This window comes from Chlorocebus sabaeus, chromosome 19, assembly GCF_047675955.1.
Source record: "Chlorocebus sabaeus isolate Y175 chromosome 19, mChlSab1.0.hap1, whole genome shotgun sequence".
NCBI classification, from domain to species: domain Eukaryota; kingdom Metazoa; phylum Chordata; class Mammalia; order Primates; family Cercopithecidae; genus Chlorocebus; species Chlorocebus sabaeus.
Window position 1 is genome coordinate 1,749,901 of NC_132922.1, and position 25,207 is coordinate 1,775,107.

Sequence of the window (25,207 nt, forward strand, 5' to 3'; positions counted from 1 at the left end):
AAGAATCAATATAGAAAATACGGCACTTATTCCCCCAAGTCAATGTGTAAGTAAAACCGTAATTAAAATAAACAGTAAGTGTTTTTGCAAATTTTGTGAAGCAGATGCTAGGGGTAACGGGTGCATAGAGTATGATGAAGGCACACAGCAGACAGTCGGGTCTATTAATAAGTTAATCCAATTGACAGGCAATGATGAACAAAGGAGGGGAGGGGAGAGTAGGGGTGTGGAGGGGAGCAAAAATGCAAAATACAATTTAAAGCAAATATCCAGAATATCAGCATGGGTTTATTTTATTTCGTTCCAGACAACTGGAACAAAAGACAGAACACTCAAAGTCACCTACACGGAGATGGAAACGTGTTCCTAGCAGAAGTAGCTTTGCTGTCCCGAAGGTGGGTGACTACACTTGTGTGTGTAAACCAACGCGGTTACTATGGAAGGTACTCTTCTCATGCGCACACACTGGGAATAAATAATGTCAAGATGCTGCTGTGTTTGTTTTATGCTTCCATTTCACACCATACACAAATATAGACTTCTGGTAGATTAAAGCTCTAAACAGGTAAGGAAACATAATTACAATTTTAGAAAATATCTAGGAGAATATTTGCATGCCACTGCAGTAAGGAAGAGTTTCTTCGACAAGGCACAGTAAGCACTAACCACAAAGAAAATATTGGATGGATTTGCATACAACAAAATTTAAAACTGAGTGACAAAAGACAACAACATTTACATAGGGAAAATACAAACTGCAGACTGGAAGAAGATATTTGCAATACCTAAAACCACTCTTGAGTATAAAAAATAACTATTTATAAAGGCTGGGGGAGGGGGAAGGCCTAGGAGCAAGGCTTCAGCTATAATTAGAACATTCTAAAAAAGTTAAATGGGGTTGCTGCAGAAGACATTATTTCCTTCCTTTTTATGGCTGAATAGTATTCCGGAATAGTATTCCGTGGTGCTTATACACCACATTTTCTTATCCACTCGCTGGTTGATGGGCACTCAGGTTGGTTCCCTCTCTTTGCAATGGTTAATTGTGCTTACATGGACTTATTCTTGGTGTGTGCCTGTAGACCTTATTCAGATGTTTTCTGAATTTTATGTATGTTTAAATATTTCATAATTAATATCTTTAAAGATCACTATTTAATAACGTGCATACACACTGGCCTAGCAACTCCATGTCCCATTTCCTGCCCTAGGACACAAGCGCATTTATGGTTCTGCTAAAACGTCACCGTGAGAGCTGTCTCTCACCACGAAGGCTAGAACACCCCAGCCACTCCTTCCACGCCCAGGGTTTTCCCCACCTCTCTTATCGCTGATGCAGATGACAGCATTGGTATATTGATTTGTTGGTTTATTATGAGTTCCCCCTCCACAATCAAACATAAGCCTCCCAAGTAGCAGGGCCGGGTAGGTAGTGACTGTAGGTTGAGGGATGGCTGAAGGGTGGGCAGCCACAAGCTTAACGAATGCCTACTTACCCAAGAAAGAAGGCAGCAGGTCCACGTGCAGCCACACCCTGGGATCTTCAAGACAGGTGTGGATTGAAGCGACTCACGACCAACACATAACAGGGATGTAAACAGGGCTATGTGTTTCTGTGGATGCACAGAAAACGGCCGGGAAAAAGGAGGCTGCACCCCCAGCTGCTTTTAATCAGAAGGAACGGGGACTGTAAAACAGGAAGATTCAGCTTCATTGTCGTCTGAACATTTTTTTTTTTTTTTGATGCGAAGTCTCCCTCCGTCCCCCAGCCTGGAGTGCAGTGGTGCGATCTCGGCTCATCACTGCAACCTCCGCCTCCCGGGTTCACGCGATTCTCCTGCCTCAGCCTCCCGCCGGGACCGGCATAGACACAAATATGCTAACATTGTGTCTGAAAACACTTCCTTGGATGTAAACTCTCACTGTTTCTCTCCTGATTATAAACCATGTCACAGCCCCCCAGCAGTTCTGAAGGCGCCGAGCCCAGGCGGGAACTCAGACTGAATCGCGATGTCATTCAGGCACTAAAAACACGCCCGGGCCCAGAGTGCTGCCCGCCTGAGGCTTCCCGTCTGTGAAGCAATTTTATTTAAATTCTATGCAAAATAGCACCCTTTGCCCTTCTTCCCAGCGTCCTGCTGGCTGGGAGGCTCACTGGAGGCGCAGCAGGGAGCAGCCTGGCTTTTCCTACGGGGTCATCAGAAGCCTCGCTAGGAGAATTTCCCAAGATATTTTGCTGTTTGCTGAAACACACACTTTATATTTTAAATCCAGGTATCTGAGAGGGAAATCTGTAGCGTCCGAAGCACGGGTCTGTGGTTTTCAGCGGAACACCCTGAAGGCCCTTCCCAAGATGGCCGGGGCTTCCGCCTGCTGCCCTCCTTCCCGTGGTGCTGAGCGCGGGCGGGGCGCGGCCGCGTCTCCCTGAGGGCGTGGGTTTGGGGGTCCCGCCGGCTGCGGTCCCGGGTGAGGGATGCGAGCGGCAGCTCTAGAGGGGAACCGGGGGAGCCTGGCTTGGTGAGGGCGTGCTCGGAACACCCTCATCCCCGAACACGGTCTTATGTGATACAACGTGGCACAAAACCGCGAAAAGAGGAGGACGCGGCCGGACTGCACCGAGCCCCGGCGCCGCTGTGGGGAGGGAGAGGCGGGCCGGGCTGAGCGGGGCCGCGGGGACGCGCGCTCCCGGGCTTCTCCGGAGTCGGCCGGGGCCAGGCCCAGGACTGAGGCCGGACCGCGCGTCCCACCCCTCACACCCCTGGAAACACCCTCAGGGTTAGTAACACAAGCTCTGGGCCCCCCGAGCCGGGGCTGAGTTTCATGAACAGACGCTGGCTGCATGCTGGAGCCAGGAAAAGAGGCGCACAGGGGCCGGGGCCACGGAGGAGCAAGACCCCTGGGGAGAGGCCCGGGTCTAGGCCGGGGCCAGGGGAGCGTGGTGGAGGCCTCACAAATGGCAGAACACGGAAACAGGCGAAACAATTAAACGCAGTCCTTGTGGCAGTTTAAACCACCCAGGGGCAAACGCTGTGACTCTGCCCGGATTCAGAGTGGGGGTCTGTGTCTCCCCGCAGGCTGCAGGGACCCGGCTCTGGGGAACCAACAGAAGGTAACAGACCGAGGCTGCTTTTCCTCCAGGCTGTTCGGTGCCGACGCTTGTTCGCTGACTCCTCACTTAGAGTCCCGCGTGGCCAGAGAACTCTGGGTGCTTCGGGGTCACCATGGTGAGAGGAGAGGCCGCCCCACCAACGGAAGAAACGATGGAGACGGTCTTTACCACCTAAGAACAGAGTTTCTCATACGCAATCTGAAAAGTAAATATTTATTTATTTATTGAGATGGAATCCTGCTCTGTCGCCCAGGCTGGAGTGCAGTGGCATGATCTCGGCTCGTTGCAACCTCCGCCTCCCGGGTTCAAGCGATTCTCCTGCCTCAGTCTCCTGAGTAGCTGGGATTATAGGCGCCCGCCACCACCACCGGCTAATTTTGTATTTTTAATAGAGATGGGGTTTCACCGTGTTGACCAGGCTGGTCTTGAACCCCTGACCTCAGGTGATCCGCCTGCCTCGGTCTCCCAAAGTGCTGGGATTACAGGCGTGAACCACCATGCCGGACCAAAAATCAGTTTTAAAATGACCACATGAAAAGTAAACGTCCTGTATCACAGAGCATTTTTCTGAGGAAATGAAGATATTTGTGACACATATGAAAAACAAAAACGCATTTTCGAAACATACACAGCATTGCTATGAATCATTTAAAAAAATGATTTCATCTCCTCTACAGAAGCCTGAGTGAAGGACAAGGACAGATCATTATAAACCAGGGAGCTTGAAGAGCTAGTTAACAAGCACAGAAAATATGTTCCCCCACACTGTTAATCAAGAAAATTAAAACTGTAATGAGATGCCACATCGTATCCATGGGATTACTAAAAGTAGAAAGTTCCACAATACCCCTTGTTGACGGAGCAGGGGAGCAGCAGAAGCCTGCAGGAGATGAGACTGTAAACGTGCAAGGACATACTGGAGAAGAGTTGACAATATCTCACTCACGTGTATCAAGCCAAGTGCTGAAAGAAGAATTGGTTGTCATAAAGAAAACAGAAACCCAGCCTGGATGTAGCTTATCCCTCCAAGGGAAAGTTACAAAGAAGTTAAAATGAATGGACTGCATCTCCGTGTAACAATTTGGATCAATATCAAAGACACATTTGTTAAAGCAAGGTGTACAATGAAACGTGCAACATGAAACCATTTGTCTGTTATTGAAACACAGAAAACCTAACTCCACCTGGCTTATGACCACACATGTGTTGGAATTTGAAAAAAGGAAAGGGAAGGAGGCCGGCTACACGTGCACTTTTGGAAAATTTCAGCCTCTGAAGGTCTGGGGCACCAGGCAGAGACACGGCAGCCTTCAGGGATATGAGGCCAGTTCTTCAACTACATTTGCAAGGTTTTATTTCTTAGGAAAATATTTAAAGCTAATATTTCAAAAATGACTAAATCTGAGTGGTAGGGAGTCGCTGTTTTATAGATGATTCACTTTTTCCTGGGCCTGGAATGTTTCATTTTTTAAAAGGTCACATGAGATGCTGCCTTTCCAACAGATAAAGACTTAGCTGGTATCTCTGTCACTGCCCAGCAGTGCCTGAGGATGTGGGGGCAGCTGCCCAACACGGAGGCCGGGCTGGTCTGGTCCGCGAGCTCAGGTTCTCATCCTCTGCACATGCATCTGCCTCCTGTGTGTCTCTGTGCACACGCTTGTATCTGGATACAGAGTCCTGCACCCTGTGTAGATGCACAGATGTGTGCATCTGGGTAGGTGTGCTGGTTCACTGTGTGAGCATGCACAGACACTTGTTCACAGTGTGTGTGCATCCGTGCAGTGTGTACATCTGGACAGGACCCTGTGCTCCCTGTCTCTGTCGCTGAGATGTTTCCTAGCTGTGCACAGAATTCACTCTCCTACTGGAGTGCTCTGACTGAAAGCCCTGATGGGGCAGGCCTTCTCTTGACACTTGGTTAATGTATACCTCTTCCATCTGTGTGCCCACATCTGCTCTCCTCCCTCCCTCCTTCATAGCACTTACCCCTCTGATATGGTTTGCTGGTGTCCCCACCCAAATCTCATCTTGAATTGTAGTTCCCATAATCTCTATGTATTGTTCGAGGGATCCCGTGGGAGGTAATTGAATCATGGGGGTGGTTGCCCAGATGCTGTGGTTCTCGTGATAGTGAGTTCTCTTGAGATCTGATGGTTTTATAAGGGGCTTTCCCCCCTTTTTCTAGGCACTTCTCCTTGCTGCTGCCACATGAAGAAGGATGTGTTTGCTTCCCCTTCTGCCATGATTTTAAGTTTCCTGAGACCTTCCAGCCATGCTGAACTGTGAGTCAATCAAACCTTTTTCCTCTATAAATTACCCAGTCTCTGGTATGTGTTTATTAGCAGTGTGATAATGGACTAATACTTTCTCCTAATGTAGTATATATGTGTTTGCTCATTTGTCACTGCCTGTCCATCTCCACTCTCTAGAATACGAGATCTGTAAGAATAGGGACACTGTCTATACCAGGTGTTCATGGCTCAGTCCCAGTGCCTGGAACAGCATGAGGCACCTGGCATGTGCTTGGCAAACATTTGCAGGGAATATATGTGCATGAACCTGCATGTGCAGAAACAGGTGCATAGGAACATGGACTGTGGACGTGCATGTACGTGCGTGCATATGTATACCACTATGTGTACACAGCTTATTGTGTATTTGCAGTGAGGTTTTCAAACCTCTGTCTTGTTTCCAGGATTTCCTGAAGACACTATCACAGTCAAGTGGTCTGCCTGGTACTGAGCCATCAGACCAGCCAGCGTGTCCTCACCCACGTGGACAGGTGACAGGGGGTTCTGAGTATGCCTCAGTGCACCTTACGCGCCTGTGAAGGTTGGGAGCCTGAGTGCAGCTCCTGTGGCGCTGCCCACGGGCAGGGAGATGCCTCCTCAGTGCTCCTGACCCTCGGTGGAGGAGTGGCCAGCGTGTCTGCGGGCAGTGCATCCACACAGGTGTCCTGCACCCAAGGGGCAAGTCGGAAACGAAGGAAAATATCTGTCTGAAGGAAAAGGCAAAGCAATTTGGATTTCTGTGAGAAAATGAGACTGCATGTGGCACTGTAAATCCCCTTGCTGTTGAACTTCTCGCGCCCCCCAAATACACCCTTCATATTGACATGTCTAGAACCTTAAACTGAACCAAGTTGAAAAGTGAGATTAATTAGGGCTGAGTTAACAGTTAACACATACAGTGAAATATTGAATGAGGCTCACTGAGCAAACAAGAATATACAGAAGTGGAGGAGACAAAGAGGATATTAAAAATGCAGAGAGTGATGAGGCAGATAGCTGCGACAAATAATGAAAACCAGTAAAGGAGATAAGGCAGATATTGGAGGAGCAAAGAGTCTCTGAAATAGATATTGGTATCAAAAGATGCTAAACACGCTTCTAAAGAGGCTTTCTAGCCGACACAGGGAGCTCACTGATGGATGAAGTAGAAACATTTTTAAATGGAATCAAACAGGGCAAAGTGGGAGAAGAAAAAGAAGCAGGTAAACCAGTAAATTAACTTTCCTTGCATGTGCTGTATACTATTTGTGAGCGAGCAGTGAACGCTATGGATCCCTGGAGGGGCTGGGGGCCGCGGTGGGAGGGTTTCGCTGCAATGAAGCAGAGGTGGTGCCTTTGGACCTCTTCTCCTGAACCTGCAGGGAGAGACGCAGAATATTCAAAATGTGAAGATGCAATGATTCACATGAGTGTGCAGGTTTTCAGGGTGGTTGCTAAACCCAAAAAGACCGATAGCTTCGGGCAAAAGACTGCAGAAAGACCAGCTTTACATTTTTACTGAAGCAATGGGAAATTTACCCTGTAAGCCTTGAACAATTCCCAAAGGGACTCCTGTTCATTCCTGTGGATCCTAATGGGCCAGCATAGACCTGTTAGTCAAAAGAGGATTTACCTACATTGTGCACTCGTTCGGACTGGCAGGGAAGTCAACGCCACTTCCAGATGTTTGCAGGGCATGAACCCTGTCCGTTCCCACGCCCTCCGATGGCTGTTACACAGGGATGCCCACTTCTGGACAGAAGTGATTCATGCAAAATGAGAACCATGACCACAGAACGTTTTGTGCATTTGGTTATTTCAATATTTAAGTGTATGCATGAATGCTCAGGGTAAAAATGCTTGGAGTTTAACTCAATTAAAAATGTATACATTATTCATCTTCTATGGACTGTCCACCATGTGACCCAGAGAGCTGAGGGGGTAGAAATACATTCATTCATTCACTGTCTCCTTAAATATTTACTGAGCACTTGTTGCATGTGGAATAACTCCTTGTTGTAGGTTCCTCATGGTGGCTCTGCAGGAAGGATGCAGAGTGTCCTGAGGGGCTACTGGGAAAGTCCACTTTGGGTTGAGGGATCTGGGAGGGCTCCCTGGAGGAGGAGGTGTTGGACTACAGCGATAGGAACATGGAGCTGGAGCGAGACGTGGGTGCCAGTCAGCACAAGAAAGACCTGCACAGAGAAAGTCAGGCTGGGGTGAGAGGGAGCCCCCCGAGCTGGGAGCTCAGCCTGAGAGCATGGGAAGCCACCGAGGAGCTGGGGAGCCAGGCTGAGTCTGACCCCACTGATGCAGATTCCTCTGTGGGCTTGGGGAAGGCCACAGACAGGGCCGCAGGTGGGGGCTTTGGTGAAGGGAGCGAGAGTGTGAGCCAGTGCCATGTAGAGAGGACAGATGCAGGGATGCCAGCCAGGGTGCCATCGGCCAAGAAAGAAAGGTCCAGCAGGTGCAGTATCAGAGCAGGGTCCCAGAGGAAGGCAACAGGGACAGTTCTGGCTTCTTACCTCGGCCACTAGGAAGATGGTGATGCTCTGAGGGTGATGAGGCCACAGGGTGGGAGGGAGGAGGAGGAGCCTCCCCCTGCAAGCTCTGTTAGGGGGGCACACATCAGTGGCTCCCCACCACCCTCTGGACGAAGCCCAGAGCACAGAGCACTTGAGGCTACTGGGTGTCCCTGGTCCCTGCTCTGCCAAACAGCTCTCCTGTCACCAGCCTAATCTCCATGGCCGGGCATTCTGAATCCACGAATCCAGCTCCCAAGTGGTTCACAGGCTCCCAGCCCAGGCCATGTGTGTGTGCTGTCTCCCTGTGGGAGCAGGCTCCTGTCCTAGCTCCATGCACCTGCTCACAGCTTGGCCCTCAGCTTAAAGGCCCCTTCCAGGGTCAGGGTCCCAACTGGGAACCCCCATTCTGGGCTCTGCAAATGCCTCCCAGCACTTACTCCCCACAATGCTCTGTCCGAGGGTCTTGGCCTCTGGCTTGTGAGCTCACAGAGGGCCGCGCCCTTGCACTCACCATCCCGTTCACCTGCAGGGCCAGGCCTTGTGCCAGCATAGAGGTGAATGGGCACATGCTTCCCATCTGCTGGGGAGATTCTCGCTCTGCTGGCTCTGCCTCACCCCTGGGGGCTCTGCCAGCTCCTCAGAACCCTGAGTCCAGGGCACGACGTGGCCTCAGGTCTGGGCCAGATGACGTAGTGCAGGCTCTAGGCCCCGGGAGGGACGTGGCACTTCCTGCATCAGCTCTGTCGCTGGCCTCACTAGGGCTTCCCTCCCCAAGTCTCAGGGGCTGCAGGGTACCCCATCCTCTCCACAGAACACGTGCGTGGGCCTCCAGGAGATGGTTAGTAGAACAGAGAGGTTTTAGGGAAGTTTATTTTTATAGCTCTTACATTTATTTATATTTATCAAATATGTACCCATCACTAAAATCTCTTCCGAGCATTTTCAAAAATTAAAGAGTTGCGTCTAAAAATACTGACCTTGATGTTCAGCGTGTGTGGGTAACTCCCCAGGCCCAGAGACATCAAGAGCAGATGTGACAGCAGCCATGGCTGCTCAGGGGCTGGGGATGCGGGAAAGGGGTGGCTCTCAAATAGTCTTGACAAGCAGCTGAATATGGTTGTGTCAGATTTGGAAAGTGCAGCCTGAGAATTTGAAATCCATTCATTCCCCACCCCCCAACCATTTTTTCATGTATTCATTCATTCGGCACACCCTGAATGAACACTCTTTTATTTGATACCTATCCAGGGGCACTGCACAGGCTCATGACCGTCATACGCCCAGTCTGGCCCCATGGTGTGCCTGAGCAGAGGACTGTTAGCAAGTGGGTCACTTCCATCCTCCATGGTAAACGCTGAGAAAAGAAATATCAAGGGCTTCAGAGCCCATGGGAGGGATACAGACAGGGGCTGGGCAGCTGCTAAGAAAACTGCCTGGGCAACAGGGTGGCCGTGACCAGGAGGAGGGGGAGAAGGACCCAGAGGAGCGGAGGAATCCTTGCTGTGGAAGGCACCATATGAGCTGCGTGAAGTCAGAGTCAAAAGCAAACCCGTCTCCTCCTGACAGCGGGACCCAGGAGGCAGGACAACCTGCCAGAGAGGCTGAAGGAGGTTCTCTCGCGCTGGATCCTCGACAAGAAAAAGGAAGAGGGTCTCCCCTGCTTCCCTCGCCCACAACAGCTGGTCTTCCAGAGGTCAGCCGTCTCGTCCCTTGTCTTCAGAATCTGGTGGAGTTGGAGGCAGACACCTGAGGTCAGGAAGGGAAGGTGAGACCCGACCCAGGAAAGCTGAGTCCTCCTGAACCCTCAGGGCTGGGGTGAGGGGCCAGTGCCTGACCCAGACACCGACACAGCCCTGCAGTGAGAGGCAATCTCAGCAGATGGACGGGCACTTCCTGGATGATGAACTGGTCAGCACTGCAGTGGCCCCCTTGGCCTAATTTTCCCACCTGAAGAGCTTCCAGGTCTCCAGTGACCCTAGTATCACGGCCAGGAGAGGAGCGGGGTGGCCTGAGGATGCAGAGAAGGTTCTGCTGTAATCAAGTCCCCTGCCAGGTCAGAGGCTCAGAGGTTTGGGAGGGGAGGGATTTCCTGTTAAAGCAGCAGGATCCCTGTGGGCCCAGAGGGAAACACAGACTTGGCAGGCGTCCCATGGAGTGGGAGTGAACAGGAGCAGGAGGAAGGTGGGTGCAGCCCCCACACGGGCCTCAGGTCACACTGGACGTTTCCTCAGCAAGCGTCACCTGGGTGGTGACGAATGGGGGAGGAGAACAAGTGGAGTGCAGGGAGTAGCAGTGTGAAGCTGCACCGCCTGGTCCCCACTCGAGGTAAACAGGGTTTGCTCTGCCGAAGGAGCCCACGCTGGCTGCAGACACGGGGCAACCATGTGAGAAAGGTCAGACCCAGGCCCACTCGCCTTCCACATGCGTCTTAGGGACGGGGATGCCTGCGCCAGCAGCAGCCTTGCTGCCCCTTCGTCCCCCAGTGCACCTGCCAGGGGAAAGCCAACAGGCAGTGCCAAGGACCTGAAGGGGGAGGCGGGCTTGACTCTGAGGCAGGGCACGGACACCAGACCACGTGGAGGAGCAGCTGAAACAGGGCCGGTGGCAGCAGCCACCTGTGAGATGTGCCAACCAGTGAGCCTTGTTTAGTTTACTATTGCCATGGCAAGACCCAGAAGTTACTGCCACTTTCCATGGTAAAAACCCAATGACCCTGAGGTTTCTGCCCCTTTTCTAGAAACTTCTGCATAAACCAACCCTTAGTTAGCATGTAGTTAAAAGTGGACATAAATATGATTCGGGGCTGCCTCTGAGCTGCTGTTCTGGGTGCACTGCCCACGGGGAGTCCTGCTCTTCCGGGAGCAGCCCCCTCGGCTACCGCAGCAATAAAAGCTGCTACAGCACCCACTCACCTTGGAATTCTTTCAGGGGCAAAACCAGTAACAGACCTGGGCTAAGCCCCCATTTTGGGGTCTGCCTGCCCCACATCAGACCTGCCCAGGGTTGCCCCACCACTCCTAAAGGAAGATAAGACGGGGAGGGGGCAGCCACCAGGCTGACTCTTCAGATTGCCCAGTGCCAGCTCCTTTGCATCCTGGAACCCGGAGAGGCAGGGCAAGCCCCAGCACCTGGGTGCTCACGGGAACCTGGGGGAGGCCCTCGAGAGGTGGCCACAGGCAGCTCTGGTGGCCACCGGGAACCTGGGGGAGGCCCCTGAGAGGTGGCCACAGGCAGGTCTGGTGGCCGCTGGGAACCTGGGGGAGGCCTCTGAGAGGTGGCCACAGGCAGACGCTTGGGTTTAGGCACCTCACCCCATTGCCTGGTCAGGCCCCAGCCCCTGCTCACCTGGAAAGCAACAGGAAGGGACGTCAGGCTTCAAGCGTGGAAGCCATGAGTGCGGGGACCTGGAGTGGGAAGCAGCTCCCAGACCTGGCCTGAGGCCCCTGGCATCTGCCTCAGAGGGGAGCAGCAGGAAGCCTCTCCTGGGACGCCACTGGCATTGCTTCTGGGCCCTGCGCTGTTGTCTGAGTCTGTGTGATTCTGCCGGATTCTGCCTTGCTCTGCGTTGGTCTCCCCGCTGCCTCAGCCCCGCTGGCCTCTGGAATCCAGCCCTCCGGCAGCCACCCTTCCGCCTGGCATCTTTCTTATCCTACCTTTGGTTTCCACCCAATGACTGTTCTTTCCCTCCTGGAAGTTACCACCAGGACACCTCCAAGCCCAGCCTCTCTCTGGACATCACATCATTCCTGCTGTGGTCTGAAGGTTTCTGTCCCCTCAAAATGTATTTATCAAATTCTCGCCCCCAAGGTGATGGTATTAGGAGGTGGGGCCTCCGGGGGGTGATGAGGCCATGGGGCCGAGCCCTCCTAGAAAGGATTGGTGCCCTTAAGAAAGAGGCCCAGAGAGCTCCCTCGCCCCTTTCACTGCAGGAGGACACACACAGCACCAGCTTCTATGGGGCACTGGCCTCAGCCGATGCTGACTCTGCTGGCACCTCGACTTCCTGGCCTCCAGGACCGTGAGAAATGAATTTCCGTGGTTTATGTGGTATGAATTTCCGTGGTTTATGTGGTATGAATTTCCATGGTATTTTGTTACAGAGCCCGGGCCAACTAAAACAATTCCCGTGCTCGCTGGAGAATCAGAAGGTGCATTTGTGCCTTAAAAACACCTTCAGTGGCACCAGCTTCCCCCATACGGCACCAGTTCTCGTCACTCTCCGAGGCTGCCCTCACCTTCGCAGGCCGTGAATTGTTAAGAGAATTTAGCCACAAACCAGGCAAGAATCTTCCCTACGTGTCAGCAGCCCGAAGGCTTTGTAGATAATATTCTTCTTTAAAATTCAGCAATTATGTATCTAGTTGCTACCAACCACAGAGAAAAATATGCATATTAAAAAGTCCATAATTACATAATAAGCACTTACTGTCAATTGCATTCTGCTGCCGTGTACTCTCTGTCCCGTTTATCTTAAAAAAATTCAAAAACAATTACCACAAACACTAAAATAAATCAAGCACCAAGTGTCAGGTTAATGCAAAATTAGGGGTTTACTTTGAGCACATAGATAAGTTTTAATTCAGATGCCATCAGTCCTAACCACATGGGATCTGTGGCCCTGCCAGGATCACTGGAGAACTGGAAGCACCTTGGAAGGGCTGAATGGCAAAGGACTCAGGAGGACACCCGAGGAATCACCTGCTTGGATTGGAAGCTGCCAGAGTGTCAGGTGATTTGGGGAAGGTCGGCAGCCTCCCTGAGACTCCGTGTCTTCACAGGGAAGATGCAGTATTTACTTCACAGAGGTTGCTGTGGAAACTATATGCCCAGATTTCACCACAAAATCAAGCAAAATAAAAGAAATGGGGTGAAAAACGGTGCCTCGTCCCAGTTCTCTTATAGCTTCGTGGTCATATGACCCAGTCCTTGCCAGGGGGTGCCAGTGAAAGTGCCTGTGTGAATCCTGAGAAAGGCCCTTTCACAGGAACACGTTTGGCTGGCTCCTGCCTTTGCCCTTTCCTGTCCTCCGTGGAGAATGCGGATGCAATGCTGGAGGTGCGGCTGCCGTCTTGTGTCTTTGAGGCAGCCTAGGACTGGCTGAGCAGAAAGATTTGAGGAGGCCGTGTCCCTGATGGCACCCGGGAGCCAATGGGCCACCCTGGACTGCTTCCCCCTTGACCATTTTAGTAGTTGAGAAAAGCAACCTGACATTGTGCTTCTCTAATGGAAGGTCGGTACCCGGTGGGTGTGCAATGTCGAAGCTGTTCTTATTTCAAGGTAGGAATGATGTCATCTTGAGTCTTTCACATCCTAAGCCTGTAACCCAGGCGTGGGGAGAAAATCAAGTCTGGCTGCGCGTTCTGGGCTTCTCTCTGCTGAAGAGCCCTAAGGAGTCGCCCTGCTTCCACTGACGGTGGACAGAAGCCCCATTGCTGGCTCCAGAGAGATCTCCTCATTCTTAGCTGAGAGCGTACCCCTTCCTCCCTGACCAGACCTTCCGAGGAGCCCACTGGCTCTGAGGTGAGATTTGCATCTGGTTTTGAAGACACTGAGCATCAGCTCCTTTGCACGCCTTGCCTGCGTGCTTCACTGCACAGGTGGGCTGGCTGCCCATCCCTCCCATCCTCGCCAGGGCTGATCTGCCCTGAGTCGGGGGTAGTGTTCAGATGGCAGCTCTTTCTGTCTTCTGCATGTCCTCCCCTGGGTGTTCCTGCAGCATCATACTGCCTCTCAGAGCCCTGTTCAGGACACCAAGCGCCTCCCTGCAGCCCTCTGGGCAGCGGAATTGGGCCAGGGCTCAACTCTGGGTACTGGAAGCTTTCACCTGTCCACCTTTCCTTCCAGCATGCTACACCAGCATGACCGTCTTTCACGTCTGCCATAGCATAGGAACAGTGGAGGATCCCTGTTGGACTTGCTCCCTGGGGAGCACCCTGGGGAAGGGACGTAGGAGCATAGAGGGCAGAACAACCTCCACCGGCCTTCAGCCTCTGCTCCTCCAGGTGCCCAGCAAGCAGCTTTAGGCAGCAGAGCACCTGCGAGGGCTTCTCCATCTGCCCCCAGGCCTCCCCAGACACCCACAACTTTCACTGTTGATTTGGACCTCAATCCAATGCCCTACTCAAAGGGCATCCCCCAGGACCCTTTCTACCACAGCACCTCATGCATCCTCTTCCGGGACTTGGCTCTATTTTTTTAACGACCATCGGTCACCCTGACTTGCGTTTATTAGCTCCATTTGTTCAATACCGCAGCCCACCACCAGAACAGAAGCCACCCAAGCAGGGATCTGGTCTGTCCCTGAGCTTGGAAGGTCACATGGCTCTCAGTTGTTTCCTGAAGAATGCTTGTAGAATAAGTGGAGAAATGAATGAACGTGTGAACAAATGAATGAGTGTATAAAAAGTACTTCATCCAACTTGCTGGTCTATCTCTACCGTCTTTCCCTGGCCCTTGCTCCCCAGCTGTCCTGGGTCTATAGCTCCCCTTTAGTTCCCTGTGCCTCTGTAGAATATTCCACTGCCCAGGGCTCCATTGTCTCCAGCCTGCCAAGGCATGTGTGAGGCTTTCCAGTGGCTCTGGGGCTGCTGGCTGTGTACCCACTCCCAGCACACTCTGTCTCTCTCTCCCTCTGCACCGGTTGACTTTAAGCTCCGAGTCCCTCACCGTGACCAGCACTTGGCCAGGATTCCTGTTGAATGGATTGATGAGTCAATGATCAACAGATGAAAAAAATACAATAGAATTTTAATAATGGCTTAAAATCCAAGAATGGAATGATTTTTTTAAAGAATCCCACAGCCAAGTTCTGTGTATGGGAATTGAAGCCAGGGCCAGAAAAATAACAAATAAACAAACAAATCTGTCTTTTGATTCCTCTGCCCTGGAGGCAACTGGCTAAGTCCCTGGACCCTGCAGTCATCTGCTAATTTGTTTCCCTAAAGCTGCCAAGCACGGCCTGGCTGCAGTGACACGGCTGGGTCTGCTGTCACCTGGGTACCAGAGATGCAGGCTCCAGAAGTTCTTTCCCTCCCCAAAGCAAATGCGGCCCATGATGCTCGGACTGTGCCAGCACCAGGAGCAGAGGTTGCTTCCAGCCATGGACTTCGGCCTCTTGCTAGGGGAAGGACTGGCTCCTGGAATGCAGTGCCCGCCGGAAGAGAGTCTACACGGTTTTGCGCTGGAGTGGTTGTGGCAATGATGGGTTTGGGAGAGAAACCTTTTACCACCCCGTACAGCTCTTGCCCTCAACACACCAAGGGCAGCTATCTTCCAGCCTGAAGCCTTTTCAAAGATGCAGTGTGTGTGTGCGTGCGAGCACACACATACACCACTGCATAAAAATGAATCTTTATGGAATTCAGATCAAGAAGCTCTCCCAGACCACAACTGCCCTTTTGTCTGGTCTGCAGAGCTGAGGGTTGCTATCCTGAGGAGGCCAGGACCTCAAGTGAAGATGATAAAGGAAGTGGGAGAGGAGGAGGAACTGGGTGTGAGAAAGAGGAGAGCGTGGGAGGGACAATGGAGTCCCAAACTGGACGGAGACCTGGAGAGCAGTGGGGAGCCCCCCATGGCCATCATCAATACAGAAATACAGAGAGCAACCAGCACCTCTGTAGGTGGGATGAACAGGTCTTAAATTCCACTGGGGCCTCCACTCGGAACCCCGGTTCTGCTGGCTGGATGAGCAAGATTACAGCGTGGGGACTGGCTCCCCTAGGGGCAGTGTGCAGAGGTGACATTTCCATTGCTGGCCTGGTGACCACACGGAGCCTCTGCAACATGGCGCTGGGCTGGGGAGTCCAGGTGGCTTCAGGGCTTGGGGGTGAGACCACACAACCCAGTTGTCTCATCTCCTTCCAAACTTAGTCTCAGATTTGGGGTCCTCCACGTCTTCACCTGGTATCAGATGCTTGTTAACATCACAGCCACCATGCGGCAATCACGCGTATGTTTTCATCCTCCCGATGGCCTCTGAGTCCAGCAGCGGCCTGTTTTATTTTTCATTCAGAAACCTGAGAGGTGAGAGCTGAGTCACTTTTCCAAAGGCACCGAGTGGCTCAGTTGCAGGGCCAGAACGAAAACCAGGGTTGGGGCCAGTCCCTCCACCTCCGCCTTCCAGCCAGAGCGTCCAGGGACAGCGGGAGCAGCCGTGCGGGGAAACTGCAGTGACACGTGTGCAAAGCAAAACACGATCCGATGAAAGAAATGCAATTCCCAAATAAAGATGCTCCGCGAAGTGGCGCAAGCAGAGAAAAGCAAACGCCGCACGTTCTCACTCATAAGTGGGAGCCGAACAATGAGATCACTTGGACACACGGAGGGGAACATCACACACCGGGGCCTGTCGGGGGCTGGGGGGCTGGGGGAAGGGGAGCATTAGGACAAATACCTAATGTAAATGACAAGCTGATGGGTGCAACAACCAACATGGCACATGTATGCCTGTGTATCCAGTCTGCGGTGGTGCACATGTACCCCAGAACTTAAAGTATAATAATAAAAAATAAATAAAGGGAAATTAAATAAGAAAAGAAAAAAAGAAACTCCAGTACGTTATAAAAAAATACCTTAAAATATCCTTCAGACAGCCCAGTGCCCGCGGGTTTCTCTGGTGTCCGACCTCACAGGATAATTTTTGTGCCTTACGTGTCACAGAAGCAGTCATAATCAGAGATGGAGGGCGCTTCTCATCTTTGGGAGATGCTGAAAGGCCAGTGTCCACCGGCCCTAACATTTCATTTCCACCCCCGTTTTCCTGTAAAGAGACAGAGGAAACGGGACAGCGGCCTTCGGGGTCAGCATTCGGGAGCTGCCTGGTGACAGGCGAGGACCCGAGGCATTAGCGGCGTCCTCAGCTCCTGGGCCTGCTGAGCTCTGACCCACCCTCGGGTGGCTCAGAGGTGGCCGGTTCACTTCGAGAAGCCCAGGGAACAGATTCTTCCTGAATGAGTTTCGGAGAACAACCTGCACTCTGGCAGCTTCCCAGCAGCTGGAAGTGGAGGCGGGAGGAGACCCGAGGTCGGGAGTCTCTAAAGGGTTTGCCTTTTTCACTTTTGATGGAGAAAAGCCCAGATGTGACTGTGGTTGGGCGAGGTCCTGTCACATGGCATGTGTGGGCTCTGGGCTCACATGGCTATTCCGTGGGCATCCAGGGTACTTAGGGGTCGCCCTTTAGCCTTCAGAGAGCTGCCTGGGAGGTGCTCACCTTGTGCACAGCTGTGGCCCCTCCAGCTGCAGGATTCCCCTCCTCCTGCTCCCCAGTTCTTCCCACCCACAACCCCTCTTCTCCCTCTCCTTGCCCCCTCCCACCCCTGGCCCCTCCGACTCCCAGCATCCTGTCTCCCACCCCTGGCCCTTCCCACTCCCAGCATCCTCTCTCCCACTCCCAGCATCCTCTCCCCCACCCCCGGCCACTCCCACTCCCAGCACCCTCTCTCCCACCCCCGGCCACTCCCACTCCCAGCATCCTCTCTCCCACTCCCAGGCCCTCCCACTCCCAGCATCCTCTCTCCCACCCCCGACCCCTCCCACTCCCAGCATCCTGTCTCCCACCCCTGGCCACTCCCACTCCCAGCAACCTGTCTCCCACCTCCGGCCCCTCCAACTCCCAGCATCCTGTCTACCACCCTCAGCCCCTCCCACTCCCAGCATCCTCTCTCCCACTCCCAGCATCCTCTCTGCCACTCCCTGCCCCTCCCACTCCCAGCATCCTCTCTCCCACCCCCGACCACTCCCACTCTCAGCATCCTCTCTCCCACCCCCGGCCACTCCCACTCCCAGCATCCTCTCCCCCACCCTAGCCCCTCCCACTCCCAGCATCCTGTCTCCCACCCCCAGCCCCTCCCACTCCCAGCATCCTCTCTCCCACCCTCCAGCCCCTCCCACTCCCAGCATCCTCTCTCCCACCCCCGGCCCCTCCCACTCCCAGCATCCTCTCTCCCACCCCTGGCCCCTCCAACTCCCAGCATCCTGTCTACCAGCCCCGGCCCCTCCCACTCCCAGCATCCTCTCTGCCACTCCCTACCCCTCCCACTCCCAGCATCCTCTCTCCCACCCCCGGCCCCTCCCACTCCCAGCATCCTCTCTCCCACCCCCGGCCCCCGCCAACTCCCAGCATCCTGTCTCCCACCCCCAGCCCCTCCCACTCCCAGCATCCTCTCTCCCACTCCCAGCCCCTCCCACTCCCAGCATCCTCTCTCCCACCCCTGGCCCCTCCAACTCCCAGCATCCTGTCTACCAGCCCCAGCCCCTCCCACTCCCAGCATCCTCTCTGCCACTCCCTGCCCCTCCCACTCCCAGCATCCTCTCTCCCACCCCCGGCCCCTCCCACTCCCAGCATCCTCTCTCCCACCCCCGGCCCCGCCAACTCCCAGCATCCTGTCTCCCACCCCCAGCCCCTCCCACTCCCAGCATCCTCTCTCCCACTCCCAGCCCCTCCCACTCCCAGCATCCTCTCTGCCACTCCCTGCCCCTCCCACTCCCAGCATCCTCTGCCACTCCCAGCATCCTCTCTGCCACTCCCTTCCCCTCCCACTCCCAGCATCCTGTCTCCCACCCCCAGCCCCTCCCACTCCCAGCATCCTCTCTCCCACCCCCGGCCCCTCCCACTCCCAGCATCCTCTCTCCCACCCCCAGCCCCTCCCACTCCCAGCATCCTCTCTCCCACCCCTGGCCCCTCCCACTCCCAGCATCCTCTCTCCCACTCCCTGACCCCTCCCACTCCCAGCATCCTCTCTCCCATCCTCGGTCCCTCCCACTCCCAGCATCCTCTCTCCCACTCCCTGACCCCTCCCACTCCCAGCATCCTCTCTCCCATTCCCAGCCCCTCCCACTCCCAGCATCCTCTCTCCAAGCCCATCCTTCCTTGCTCCTGTCTTGCAGACCTTCCTCCCCCAGGCACCGCCCAACTCCCATGGCGCCCTCTTCCACAGCCTCTGAACTGGCTTCATCTCAGTCATGTTCATTGGTCAAGATCAATTCTTTTTTGTTTCGGTGTTTTTTTTTGTTTTTGCTGAGACAAAGTCTTACTCTGTCGCCAAGGCTTGAGTGCAATGGTGCAATCTCAGTTCACTGCACCCTGTGCCTCCCGGGTTCAAGCGATTCTCCTGCCTCAGCCTCCAGAGTAGCTGGGATTACAGGTGCCCGCCACCACACCTGGCTAATGTTTGTATTTTTACTAGAGACGGGGTTTTTCCATGTTGGCCAGGCTATTCTCAAACTCCTGACCTCAGGGGACCCACCCGCCTCGTCCTCCCAAAGTGCTGAGATTACAGCTGTGAGCCACTATGCCTGGCCCGGTTCATCCTCTGTGATGGACAAGGTCTTTCCACCGTGTGCCGAGCCACTGGGGCAGGGCCTGCTCCGCATCTCCTCCAGGCCTGCCTCCGCGCGTCCCATCACCTCCCTGCGGCCGGCGTCCCAGCAGCCAGCGGCTCTGTTCCCACTGGCCGTGTGGGGCCAGCAGTGACAGGAGCGAAGTTTATGTCTTTTGCTTAAAAGGAATCTTAATGATTAACTTCCCGCTCTTTCTGGGTCCTGATAGCGGGACTGGGAGCTGCCTGGGCTGCACTCCGCTGATTACAGGCTGTCGGGAGAAGCTGTGGGCAGGGAGAGAGCTCAACGCCCTGGCCGTCCTCTCTCAGGAGGATGCTACACAGCGTGAGGGAAAGCTCTGGGGTTTTGCACAGAAGCCTGGCTGGGCTGGCCAGCTAAACTCTGCTGTGCCTGTGTCCCATTCAGAAGAATATTTGGCTTCTCCCCTTTCTGTCTGTGCTGAAGCCGGCTCGGTGCCTCTCCTTGGGCATAGGTGGGAGGTGTTGCAGATTTGGACTTGCTGGCTGGTGGAGTGCACGCTTGGCATTCCATGGGCGCTGCCTGGGGTCTGGCTCTGTGCCGTCCCTGAGGCCCCCACTGGTTGCCCTCCCAACGCTCAGTGGGACTGGATTTCAGGATGTCATGTGACTTCCTGAGTGTTTCCCTCATTACTAAGGAGCTGGATCACCTTTTCTGCGTGTGCTGCCACGGGCCCTCCCCGTCCAGGGACTGAGCGTTTATGTTCTGAGCCTCCTTTTCCGTGGGGTTGTTTATTTCTTTATTGGTTATTTGCATGCATTCTTTCTATTTTTTGGATGTACCCTTTTGTTTGCATTGGTTGTAAATAACTTAATTGAAATTGCTTCTTTCATAGATAGGATGTGATGCGTATCGTCAGAGGTGAGTCTTCCTCTATTTCTTAAGGGGTCTATATTTCTTAACAGAAAAAAAAATATCCACTTGTTTGTTGATGACTCAAGTTTTTGTCTTGTTTATACTTTTTATTTATTGTCTTTAATATCATTTCTTATTTTTCCTGTTATGTATTTATTTCTTATACTATTCCAGTTTTCTTTGAGTCTTTTCGTGGTGTGTCAGTTGTACCTCCCACGGCTGATCTCCTCTGGATGCTCACGTTGTGTGTCTATGGCACACACACACGCACATCCACACATGCACAGGTATTTGACCTTTATTTTTTGGTATTGATTTCCGTGACGAAACAATGTCTGTGGAGTCCGTGTTGGGTCCCAGGAGAGACGGAGCGTGCCTTTATCTCCCACCTCTGCTTCACTTCTGGCTTTTGTCAAAATAGCCTGGGATTGTAGAGGCATTGTTTACTTTTCAAAAGGGCCATTCTCTAGAGTGTGGAAAATCAGTCCCTCCCAGCCAGGGCCGATCACTTTACACATAAACAGCGATGCCTCCTGCAAGAAACCCGAGGGTATTTATTTAGCTTGATTGCATACAGGTGTCTGGCAGGAGGAAGATGTATTGAATTTTTAACTGTCAGTTAAAATAGAGAGTATTGAACTTTCTATTTTGGTAGCCTTTCTGAGCAAGGTCAATACCATGTTATTTCAGTCTGGAGCTGAAGGTTGGTGACGTCTGTCACCTGTCACCCCCGAGCTGATATTCATAATCCAGGCAATTCTCTGTCTGGCAGGAGAGCACAGGAAATGCATCCCCTCGGCCTATCTGATAGTGGGAGCCACGGGATAGAGGCCCTGGGTGGGCGGGGAAATCAGAGAGGACAGCGGACCTTACTGATGGGGTCTGTGCCCTGGTCCTGGAGCCCGCGGGACCCAGCTCTCCAACCCTGGGGCCTCGCCCACAGCAGAGGCCTCCGCCTGGTTACTGTCCAGCAGGGGCACCATGACCCGCAGGCCTGTGAGGCAGGCAAGACTGTAGGGGAGGGCCAGACTTCAGGCCATCAGGAAACTCCACGCGTCTGGGTTCCCTTGTTTGTGACATGGGAACCTTGATGGGACACCTTGTACCCCAAAGATCTGGCCCTTGCCGCTCAGTCTGCACACGCCGGGCCTGGCTATAGCTCCAGGAAGGCTTCAAGGAGGAGATGGGTCCGAGCCTGAGCCTGGCCCTGTGTGAGGACTGGGACGGCGCCCCCCAGAGTGCAGAGACCCTGAGCCGAGGAAGGCTGGCAGCCGGAGGGGGCTCCATGCTGGCCCGTGGGGATGGGTGTGAAGGTCTCACTTATGTGGGCAACTGAGGGGAGGGGACAGAATTTGCATAGACTAAAACCCAGAAAGGGCGGGCAGGGCTGTCACACACGGAGGTGGCATTTTAGGCTGGAGACAAGGGCTGCCCCTGGAGGTCTCTGAGCTGCAGACCGAGCGATGACAGTGGTCCTGCGCCCACAGTGAGACTCTGCCAGGATCCCAAAGAAAGCGTCCTCTCTGTGAGGTCACTGCTTCCCACCCACACCCAGGAGCAAGGTCCCCAAGCAGCAGTCCCCAAAGAATGGCCTCTGTGTCACTGTTGCCCCTCAGCAAGCCTCACCCAGGAAGCCAGGAGGAGGCCTTCGAGGAAGCTGGGTGGACAGAATGTCAGGGCTGTGGCTCCGTCCTCACTGCAGGCGGCCTTCTCTGTCTGACGGTAGAAGTCACCGTCCAGGCAGAACCACCTCGGAGAGGGCGTGGCGTCCGCCCAGGAGCAGGGAAAGGCCGTGGGGCAGCGGGCTGCTGAGGAGGGCAGGCGTGGGGAGGAGAAGCCCCCGACCCGACCACCCCAGGCCCCCTGTGACTAGGAAGGAGTTGAATTAGGGTCCTGCCTGCTGGGACACAGCCCTTGTACCTGCCAGAAGGTGAGTCCCCTAGCTGGGTCCATGCCAGGAGCCTCCCAGGGGCCAGGGCTTCTTCCGGAAGATTGGGAGAAGTGAACCTTTTTATTAGTCATGGAGGTATAGGGGGCTGAGTGGGGTGCTGATCTCGGCACCCCAGTGTCTGTCTGCACCATTTCCACCCAAGTTGCCCGAAGCCTCTACACCCGATGTATTCAGGCTTGACTCAGGGCCCTGCCACCTGCCACTCCTAATCCCCCTGCTTCTTCCACGGCAGGTGAACATCACCCGTATTCCCCAACGCCGAAGCCCAAGTTACAAATCCTGGGACATCGAGTCCTCCCCTCCCAAGCTTGCTCTGGATCTGGGGGGCTAGCTCTGAACTGGAGAAGGGCCTGCCACGCTCTCCCCGTCCTGTTCCTCTACGCACAGAGCATGTTTCTCTCTTCAGGTGCCTTGGTCAAAAGCAGGGCCCATCTCAGGACTGTCCAGCAACCCTGAGGTCTGCAAGTCCCACCCTCCTCCAAGCTGCCAGTGTCTGCCTGGGGCCAGGTCACCACCGCCTGCCCGAGAGGGACCCAGAAGGGAGAGCTTGGCCGGGTCCACCACTCACCCTGTGGGCCTCAGAAGCTCCAGAGCCCCAAGTCAGACAGTCTCCTGGGAGCATGCTGAATCGGGGTTTGTAATTGTTTTTTGTTTGTTTGTTTGTTTTGTTTTTTGTTTTTTTTTTCAGATGGAGTCTCGCTCTGTCTCCCAGGCTGGAGTACAGTGGCGTGATCTCAGCTCACTACAACCTCTGCCTCCCGGATTCAAGCGATTCTCCTGCCTCAGCCTCCTGAGTAGCTGGGACTACAGGTGCATGTCACCACGCCCAGCTAAGTTTTGTATTTTTAGTAGAGATGGGGGTTCATCATGTTGGCCAGGATGGTCTTGATCTCTTGACCTCGTGATCTGCCTGCCTCTGCCTCCCAAAGTGCTGAGATTACAGGCATGAGCCACCGCACCAGGCCGTAATTGTTTTCATTGTGACTTAAATTAAACTTTAAGCTGTTAATCCCATGGTCCCTGTAACAGGATGTCTGTGGCAAGGATGCTGCCCTCTGCCCCCTACAAACTCTAGAGCACCGTGGGGCCCCCACCTGCTTCCAGGTGAGAGGAGCCGCAGGTGCAGGAGGTCAGCTGAGAAACGTCCCATTTTAGGATTTTATGCACCTTTTGAAGTTAAGTACAGAATTGAGCGGAAATGACACCCAGACGGGGAAGCCACTCCTGGACAGAAGGAAGCTGCAGCCTGGAAATGGAGAACATTCCAGAAACTGGCAAGGCTGCCCTGGAGCAGGGCTGGAGGCATCTCACTCATGAATCTCACACCCATGACAGAAAGAAGTTCACGAATTGGCATAGCCGAGGCCATTTCCCAACCCCCCATGCGTCAGAAGCCCAGGCCCCATCCGGCTGTGACCTCACAGAGCCACCAGCACTCAGGGCCCCAGGGCAAGGGCTGGGGGTGGACAGACTCCACCTGGCATGGTGGGTTCAGGGCAACAGCATCTCAAGCGGGGTGTGTGCAGCTTGGAGCTGGAGGTCTTCCACGCCGCCACTGACCTGGTGTTGGAGCTGGAGGTCTTCCACGCCACCACTGACCTGGTGTTGGAGCTGGAGGTCTTCCACGTCGCCACTGACCTGGTGTTGGAGCTGGAGGTCTTCCACGCCGCCACTGACCTGGTGTTGGAGCTGGAGCTCTTCCACGCCGCCACTGACCTGGTGTTGGAGCTGGAGCTCTTCCACGCCACCACCGACCTGGAGCCAGGCAGCTGCTGTCACGTGCAACCTCAAGATGCCCGCGTGACGGGGAGACAGGAAGCATCACTCCCATCTTTAGTAGCAAGGGAAGGAGCTCAGGGTGGGCACACGACCCACCCAGCGTCATGGAGCCTATGAGTGTCCCCTGAGACTGAAGATTTCAAAGCTGGCCACAATGTTTCTGGGTCGTCTGTGGGCTCCTGTCTGTGAGATCCAGCATCTTACACTTCACGCCCCAAGTCTCAGGGGAAAAGGGCGGAAAGAGATGCCTCTCTTAGGGAAACCAGGGAGAGAGGGGTGAAGATGGCCACCATCACCAAGTGTGCTGCGTGTCCAGCTATCCACATATGTCGCCTCTAGTTACCCCCAACTAAATACGAATTATTGCTTCTGTTCCACAGAAGATAAAACTAAGGACCAAAGAGGCTCCCAAAAGTCCCACAGCCCCCCACGGGGTGCGACCGGGTGGGAATTTAAACTGGTCTTTCTGTCTCCAGGGCTGGAGCCAGGCTCTGAAGCTGCTTTGCCCCCTCCAAGCTTATTGTTCCTTCTGGGAGTCGGTCTCCCTCCCAGCATGCTGATCTTTCTCCTCCTTTCAGGAGGCCAATCCTACCAGCCCCCTGCACACAGCACACTCGGTCCCACCAGCCCTCTGCACGCGGCGGACTTGGTCCCGCCAGCCCCCTGCGCACAGACTCTCCAGGAATGCCTTTCCCAGGCCCAGATGCTTGATTTCATCCACGTGGCCCTCAGCGGAGGCTGCGTTCCTGCTCAGCGCTCTGCCTTTTGGCTGCAGGGCAGCCTGGCGAGGGTGGTCTGCACCAACCACTTCCTCGCCCCTCAGCAGCAGCCAACAGTGGCATTTGGGGATCTTGTTTCTGGGGAGCCTGTGGCAATGCGTCTCTCCTGTTTCAGGGACACACCAGCCGTCTTCCTCCGCGGCGCCTGGGGCAGGTCACACCGCCCAGGGGGTCTGCTCGGCAATGGCAAGTCTGTGTGCTCTGCCAGCCCAGGGTGTCTGATGTCCAGGAGAGGATTTGGGAGGAGTTTTTTGTTAGCAAAAGGTCACAGGGACGCTCACCTTTGCAGTGCACCAAGAAGACAAAGACTGTCCTTGGCGTCCGGAGCATCCGTTTAATTCATGCCCACAGCAGGGATGGAGCCTTCTGAAAAATGCAAACTCACGGCTCTAGACTGCTGGCTGAAGATCACGGGACGAGGAGGCAGGGAGAATTTACTGAGATTCCGGGCAATTTCTAGACTCCCTGCTCTGCAGTGCTGGGGGGTGACGCAGGATTCTCCTGCTCTGCTGGCAGGGGTGGTCCGGCCGTACGTGCCAGGAGCCCGGCAGCCTGCTCCGTCTGCCTGCTCACTTGCTACTGGG

At 54.2% G+C, this 25,207-nt stretch overlaps 1 long non-coding RNA gene across 1 annotated transcript; it reads left to right on the plus strand.

The window, feature by feature from the left end:
* Nucleotides 1–2,347: 2,347 nt before the first annotated feature.
* Nucleotides 2,348–7,273, plus strand: LOC103223527 (uncharacterized). The gene is made up of 3 exons (XR_012089415.1): nt 2,348–4,458; nt 5,295–5,391; nt 5,805–7,273. It is a non-coding gene; the product is annotated as an uncharacterized lncRNA (long non-coding RNA).
* Nucleotides 7,274–25,207: the final 17,934 nt, after the last annotated feature.